The following is an 8,906-nucleotide window of genomic DNA, read 5'->3' on the forward strand; positions in this document are numbered from 1 at the left end:
CAAATTGGGATTGAAGTAGTAAGGAATATGATGGATTATTCTTGGTTTTCTTTTGAAGATTTGGGCATGTTTTATAAGTTATCATGCCAGAAATTTTACATAACTAGTTCTAGGATACTTCATGAACATTGATCTAGGTTGGAATACCAAAAATGAGTTTTTTCATGAAAAGGCCCCATTAATGCACCTTTTTGAGCTCTTGGGATGTTGAAGGCCGCTATAGACGCCTCAACCCGCTATGGTGACCCCACTATAGCGAGAAAATTCCCACTATAGCGGTCCGGTAGTAGAAGGATGTAGCCCACTATAGAAAGAGGCTACGGCAGTAGCTGACATTCAACAGGGGGTGAATTGAAAATTTAACTTTAGTCGACTGGTCAGTCTTGATAGTCAACTCACCTGCATATCAATATACTTTAACAGAACGGATTAGATTCAAATGAATAAGCAAGTAAGCAGTTAATTGAAATAAAGACACAAAGATTTATCCTTGTTTTGAAACACTAGTATGGTGCCTACTTCCAGTCCTGGGTTTCAAAATTTCCTTAAAGCTTTTCAAAGTAGAGTCGGAGTACAAATGTAGTGTACATGTTCTGAAGATTATTTTGATTTTGAGATCTTGTGACATAGCCTCAACTGGTATGACTAAGTTGTTTCGATCTTATTCTTTTATAACTATTGTAAACTAAGAAGTACACATATTTATGAGACTAAGACTGAGACACACTCAGAATTTCCTGTGAAGTGTCTTCTTCAGTCTTCAGTCTCTTCTTTAATATCCTTCAGTTGCTTCGACTTCCTTTCTTCATAAGGAAATTCAAGGGATTTCTTCTCAATCAAGGATTTGAATTGATTCCTTGATTGAGGGATAGCACCATGTGGTATGTCCATATCAGATATGTCCATACATGGTGCATCCTTCCTTCTTTTCTCGTATATAAGCTCACAGCCATACATTTTCATATCAGATATGTTCATGTAGAGGGTGTATCTTCTTTTCTTTTCCCTTGTCGTGAGAGATGTTAAGATCCATGATTGATGTGATTTCAAATTTTAGCGTCAGCTCCTTCGTAGAAAGATACTTATTTCCTTGCAAGATATTCTTCCATATATTGATTCCTTAGATATCTTCTTTGATGCAACTATATCTTCATTGTATCCTGCAATATATTCATTTATTAGTTTGTCATTAATAAAATATATTATAAGAATGTGGGACTAACAACAATGTACCAACCAAAACTCAACTTGCCATTTTCTGAAAGTTTGATTTCCTTGATAATCTATGAGTTCTAACTTATTTTCTTACCATGATTTGCAGATTTACTATCCCTATGACTTAAAATAAAGAAAAGACTTTCGCTGCCTTGGTCAAAAGAGATTTCAAAATATCAGAGGATGAGATTCTGCTATGAGCGGGATTTCGTGATTACAAGATGGTGGCCTAGGCGCCAAAATTATACAATTGGCTCCAAGAGTTTGGTTGTATATCCCTATTGGAGGCTCCTCTGATTGGGGTAATGGGCTGGGTTAGGGAGTTTTATGCCATACGTTCTATCGTGCTTTGGGACGACCCCAACCCCACCAATTGCATTAGGAGAGTAGATATCCCCATGGATGTCACTACCATACGAGGTGCTCGGGGTGTCCAATGTCTCCCATACTAAGTATCAGTCTAAGGCCCAAGAAATGAATATGAAGTGACGTAGGACACTCTGTCCATGGAGAAAGATAGGGACCGGATCTATCATCCCACTACTAAGGGGATTAGAAGCACTTATTTCACAACTGACGCTCGGAGGTAGTTGAACCTGGGTCCCAGAGAATTCGCCCATCAGGCAACACTTTTGACATGACATATGCTAAAGCCCTGGTGGTAGCCTACGCCACATGAAGGATCAACATGAATGTAGGGTAATGGATAATAATGGAGTAAAAGGACTTCTACTGGTGTAACAAGAAAATCTCCTACCTTCCCGAACTGGTCTCTAAGTTGTTTTCACGATCCGAACCAGGACCTAGTCGTGACGGGTATCTCAAACCCACTGTGAGCTGGAGACATCCCCTTAGCCTAACATCTAGAACACAATAGAAAAATACAGTGGAAGCCAACCAAATGGTAATAAGACGGATAGATAAACCAAATGAAAGTTCTAAGAATTCAAATAGTAATGATCCACACTAGTCCACAAAAGTCTCTACACCAGAATACATATTTAAATCGGAACATGCCCCCGACTATGATAAAAAAGGAATCCACATAAAATACTAAAATAGTAATGAAACGAGTGAAATAACCGGGCCTTCTGAATGATGGAAGGTCAGCACTTCACAGCAAATCTACAGGAATACTCGGCCACCTAACGCTGCACATGAGCAATAGAAAACCCTTCGAACCCTGCATCATAAAATGATGTAGCGTCCAGGGATGGTCGGGGGCGAGCACTGTCATATAACTCAGGGAATAAGGATAAAATAATGCAGTCACAAAAATCCAATCATAAACCATATGCAACACATTCATACACATATATATAGGATGTCGGGATAGGGACTAGGGTCATGAACATGAGACTTTAAAGTGTTAACCTGAACTGTGTATCTCACTCCGTCCTAAAGGCATCCATGGGTTATATGGGTCTAGCTCCCCCTGCTGGAAAGGCCTCAGTGAGTGTTAGCCGCACAAATCGAGGAAAAATCGAGGAAAGAATAAGGACACCGAGGCGCTATATATATATATATAATGTGACCTCCAAGCACACGGTCACATTGACCCCCAATGTTGGTAAACGTGATTGCCAGTGTTGATCACTTCGGGGCCTACACCTTCACGGTGAGCTACATAATTTCCTTTAAGCCCAAATTAAAACAATTTACACATAACCAACCATTAACCTAGGAGTTATTCATTAAGGCATTTACCACTTGGTATCGTCATACCCATATATTTGCAAGCTAAATCAATTATTCCAAACCAATCCGTATAACCAAACTGACTCTCAAGTTTCATTTAAAATCCAAAACCAAGGACATCCAAAGCCATATTCATTTATCTATCCTTTAATGCAATGCATTTGGTTTAAAAGACAAGTTAAACCACCCAATTATCTATATTTAAAACAAGTTTACAATATGGTTTGAGGTTAATGTCATTACCAAGCCAAAGTTCATCCAACTTGGGAAAACCCATGTCTCCCATTCCAACCATTATAATAATTCACCCATTTAGTCCCTAAACCATTAATTTAGAGCATGGATAATCAATATAAAACATGAGATAAGTAATTCAAGCAACAACAGCTAAAACTCCTCAACCCAATTCAAACCCAACAATTTAAATCACATGAAAATTCATTCAATTAATGTCACAATGTAAAATTAGAATTAGGGAAAGAGAAACATGCCTGAAATATATGAGGAATTGAAAACAATTCAAAGTTTGGAGCCCAGATGATGAACTCTCTATAAATGTTCTTGGGTTTTGAGTTTAAGTGACAAAGAGAATGATTTTACCTTTGAAAACTAAAGAAAAAGGGTCAAATTTATGTTTAAAAGTCGTACAATGGGTAAAAAGACCAAAATCCCATCTCCCTAAGTGAAAAAGAAAAACTAGATGAATTTATTACAGAGGCATGGCACGGCCTTATCGTGGAGGTTAACCTCCGTGCAACTAACTCCCTTGTCGCGGAGGTTAACTTCTGTGGCACGCCACTATCGCGGAGGCCCACTACCTCGAAGTTCCAAAATATCTCTGAACCCCTTCTGAAAATTTCAAAACTTTTTCAAAACACCCTTTTAACATCCCTAATCATAATTTAAGTCAAAATTGACATTATAAACGCGGGAGGGTTAAAAATAAATTGATTGAAACTTTGCAAGGCCTTATATTATCCCTCCCCCCCACACACTTAGGATCATTCATCCCCTAATGAGTTAGGACATTTATGGTAAGACAATTGCAAGAGTACATTAGTATCAAATGACAAATTTGAAATGCAACAAGAGTGAAACAAAACTCATACCTTAAGCACTTCATTCAACACGGGGAACAAGAATAGAAACTTGGATCTCATATGTTCTTTCGCTTTCCATGTAGCCTCTTCTACCTTTTGATCCTCCAAAGAACTTTCACCGAGACTATATCCTTGGTCCTCAATCTACGAACTTTCCTATCTAATATTTCAATTGGGACTTCTTCTTAAGACAATGAATCTGTAACACCAATATTCTCGAAAGGCACTATCCAAGAAGAATCACCCACCCACTTTTTTAGCATGGACACATGAAAAACATGATGAATCAAAGCTAAACTTGCAGGCAAATCTATATCATAAGCGACATTCCCAATCCTCCTAAAAATATGATATGGACCAATTTAATAGGGACCAAGCTTAGGAGCACAAATTTCTGATAGACCTTCGGCTCAAGTAAACTTGGATTTTCAAGTGACTAAAATTTCACAAATTCAATGAGCCTTCCCTACTTCATAAGAGCTTCTTCAGTACCTCCAATACAAGAACAATGTGTTACACACGGCACTAAATGCACTACTCTTACAGGATGTAATATGTTTTCCTACTAAAGGGTTGAGACTAGTGCATCGCACTGAAGGCAGCATTACAAAAATTACCAACAAGGTTCTATATGCAAGCTGAGCACTAACATGAAAAAAGGTTACAAAACAAGTCTAAATAACAGTGGCGATAGGTAGAGGGAAGTGAGGGGATCCAGAAAGATGTAAACTTACAGAATCATCCTTTGTAGTTAAAGCTACATTCCTTTTCGCAGGTCTTCTAGCACACCTACTAGCATCACCAGTTTGTAGATAGCAGAGAACTTCCTCTTTGGAGCGAAATTTATATCCATGTACTGGATCCGTGTAAACCTGCAATGACAAAGTCGACACGAAATTCCTAACTTTGAATATATATCGTGCTCTTTCAGTTCAATTCTTGTAATGTGGTGATTGTGCTCTATTTGATGAAGGTGAGTTAGCTCATGTGAATGAGAAGGGCTTAAGAGACCAGAACCATTTGGCGACAGGAAATATGGTCAATACTTTCAACAATTTTTAGACAATAGTTAACACCTCTTTTAGGTTCTTATTGAAAATACAAGTGGCCTTCTTTCCTCCACAAGATAAATTATGATAACTAATAAATTCTCATACAGAAGAGGCAGGGCAAAAGGACAAGCTCGTAATATGTTAACCAAGTAACCAAAAGACATTCCTAATTTTAAAGACAAATCCAAATATATAACCGATAGCACATGCCACTTACAAGAATTGCATGACAACAATGTTGATGAATCCATCCCCAACAAAATATAGCTGCACCCATCCATGAGTACCATAGTAGTTTCATGAGAGGATTAAAACTCTCCACCAATCAACCTCAGGTGCTAGCATCCTATCTTTTCCTTTGGCAATAAACTCTTCAAACTCAACCCAAATTTGTATACCTCTGTAGCATGATTGCAACAATGAGAGATAGGAACTGCTGCATAGAAGCTTGAATCAAGAAAAAGAACAAATTTCAGCAAGTGTTTGGTCCATCTGACAAGTTGGAGTTTATGTGATATGAAAACTATAAGTTAGGCGCTAAAAGAGAAAATACTAGTGTTGTTAGCAAACAGGAACATGCATTAAGACTTCTATAAAGTGTGAATCGTTTCAAATATTTTACTATACAATTACAATGAAGTTTATCAAAAATAAAGCCTAGTTGGAAATTCTACATATACATAAAGAATTTATGCTCCATTAAAAGATAAGACAACCTAAGCTCAAAGATTAGACCATTTACTAGGCCATGGAATTTTGATCAAAGTAAATATATGATGGCCAAAACTGAAATTCCTATTAAAGAAAAGAAAATAATGCACACACAAAAAAAGGAACAACAGACACACACAGAACACAACACGAGTCGGCTGTACCTTTAGACAGTCTACTAGTTATCCACCATGACTACAGCAAAGAATGTTACCTACCAAGCTAATAAAACGCAACAAGAAGTATTTACAAGAAAAAGACGCAGACTGAGATACCAACTTACAATAAACCTGTGAAATAGCCTAGAATATGCATCCTGGCTGAAGGACTATATTTAAACACGTATATTGACTCAAAAAGGCGCTGCAGTACTTGAGCTTCCATTAATAAAAGCAGAAAAGATTGATACAATAATCCTGCTTCTATGTTCTTTTGATGTATGAGATCTTTGTAAAGAGAAGATAAGCGATCCTCCTGTCAAGTGGCTAGCAATACTAGAGAAAAGCAATGGTTCTGAGATCTTTGGCGTTGTACTATAAGCATAAAGCCAAGTTGCAGCTAACAGAAGTGTTGTCCAAACAAAAGCTAGAAAATAGTAGCAAATGAAGAGTTTCTGTGGAACAGAGAGTTTCTGCAATTGATCAAATAGGCCAAAAAGAGTGTCAGTTCAATAAAGTTGTTGCACAAATTTTCGTTCTCGTAGAAAAAAGCAATTGCAAAAGAAGAAACAAGCAGATATTTTGAAAAATACTACTCACCATCCATATAGCACAGTTGTGAATTGCAACTAGAAATTTACTTTATGCATAATAACAATTGCTTTGAGGGTTCGTTCTACCCTGTAAAAGGGTTAGAAAGACCACACACTTTAGCTTGTAACATAAGACAAGCGACCATGTACTTGAAATAAATTGCAACAAGAGACAAGTCACCAAATAATTTGAACTGAATTTTATTTCAAACAACAGAACTTTTTTACTTAAGTTGAATGGATAAGAGCAATGGCAACATGGTACAATAGAAGACACACTAGGATCAAGAAAGATAAATCGGCCCTCAGAAGATGGGAACCTACCAGTATTCACCAATGTATCAGTCATACAACTACCAAACGTTGATCAGTACAGCAATCTGCTAGTAACATCGAACCAGTTCAATTTAATAGGGATTATATCCATAAATCTTCACAAGCCATATTCAAATTAAATCAGTTTAAATGGAGGCTATCTAGCTGGTTTGATGATCCTGCAGCAGATAGAATTTTCCAATACCCAGCTTCACCCCGAGATTATGTGTTAACATTTGTATCCTGCTCCGATCCCCTTCTAGTTTGCTTGGATCCAGTACCAGCCTATGGGGAATCAAGCAGTATAATGATGGCTTAAATCAAAACTCTACCTTTTACATTCTCACTAAAGTTATTATGTTAAATGAACAATCCTTTTACATGAACCACCCAAAGGTGTGGCATAGTGATCAATAAAATGGATGAGAACCATAAGCGCATCTCTTTCTCGACCTTCCCTAAACCAACCCATACTTGTTCTCCCTAATACCGAACTAAAGACAATCTATAAAGAGCATATCCCATAACAAAACTTTTTCTTCTAGAATTCAAGATTATCCAAAAACATCTTTTGCACTCCTTCCAAACATTATCTTGATCAATAAAAATACACACATACCACCAACCTGGTAATCAATAAGTAAAAGTATTCAATTTTAGCCTTCTTTATTTGCTTTTATAAATTAAATCCCTTGTCCTAATTGATAAGTAAACATGCAACTAGTTGAATCTGTTATTTGATAGCTGGGGCTCAAAATCTCAAGCTGAAAACTAGATCTTAGGAGAACAACAGTAGCAGCAACGCCTGCAGTCAAACTTAATACCAGCCATTAACTTGACAACATTCATTCCCAAAAGAGTCACTGAGATGGCTACCTAACCCCAAGAGCAAAAACTAGTGCGGTATGTTTAATAAATGCATTCCTTCCTAAAACCCAGTTTTTTCTCATAATATTTCAACTTCACAATAGCAAAAAAGGGATTGGGAAAGTACAAGTAGACACAGCCTCCTCGCGAGTGCTAGGTTCGATATGGATCCCTCGTCGTGAAAACATCAATGATTCAGCAGTCTTCTACAGTGATTTAAAACAGAAATTTACTTCATTGGCACAAATCATCAAACACTTTATAAACACATCATATAAATACAAAAACAACTCAAAATGAGAAATGACAGGTACCTGACCATTGAGTCAAAGCTTAGACACGGATGTTTTGTTCAGCAGTGGAGGAGCTGAAGTCGGAGTAGCTTTGAAATCGAGCTACGATGGTCGCACTTTCTGGCTTCATGAAGTGGTAGTCGGAGTAGATTCGAAATCGAGGTCTGGTTGTCAGAATAGTGATACGGTGGTCAGAGAAGTGGTACGATGGTCGGAGTATGGTGGCCGGAGCAGTGATATGGGGGTCGAAGTATGGTGGTCGTTGGAGTGGCAGATCGAATTTGGTGAATTGTATTTATTTTTGGTTTGAGACTAGTGTGAAGTATATGTAAAAGGGTTTATTTTCGGTGGACTTGTAATGAAATTTTGTGGTGGGAATAAATAAACCGATGTAATAACTTCATTTTCTAGCTTCATTTTCTCAATAAAGCACTGCCATGGCTCATTCTATGGCAATGGTTTAGGCAGTCATTGCAATAGAATACCGTATTGTAACAGTTATTAAACAACAACATTTATAAAGCCAAATAGTTCTAGAATAATTTATTTTTGCAACGGTAATAGACCCTTTATTACAACGCTTTTGGAACCATCACCAAAAGGTTCATTGCAATAGGGGTAATTTCTAGTAGTGTTAGTTAGTCCTAATAGGAAAAAAAGTGAGCAGACTTAGTCATTCTATCCATAATGACCCAAATAGAATCATACTGATTTCGACACCGCAGAAGACCCTTAATAAAGTTCATATTAATCATCTCTCACTTCTACATAGGCAACTCCATCTCTTGAAACATGCCACCGGGCCTCAAATGTTCTACCTTGACTTGCTGACAAAACAAACAGTTGGCAAACAAATTTGCCATATCTTTCTTCATATTGTTCCACCAATAGATTTTCTTTAAGT

At 37.3% G+C, this 8,906-nt stretch overlaps 1 pseudogene; it reads right to left on the reverse strand.

Moving 5' to 3' along the window:
- Window positions 1–440: 440 nt before the first annotated feature.
- LOC107873500 lies at window positions 441–8,504 on the reverse strand (annotated as a pseudogene).
- Window positions 8,505–8,906: the final 402 nt, after the last annotated feature.

Source organism: Capsicum annuum, chromosome 6, assembly GCF_002878395.1.
Source record: "Capsicum annuum cultivar UCD-10X-F1 chromosome 6, UCD10Xv1.1, whole genome shotgun sequence".
Lineage (NCBI taxonomy): Eukaryota > Viridiplantae > Streptophyta > Magnoliopsida > Solanales > Solanaceae > Capsicum > Capsicum annuum.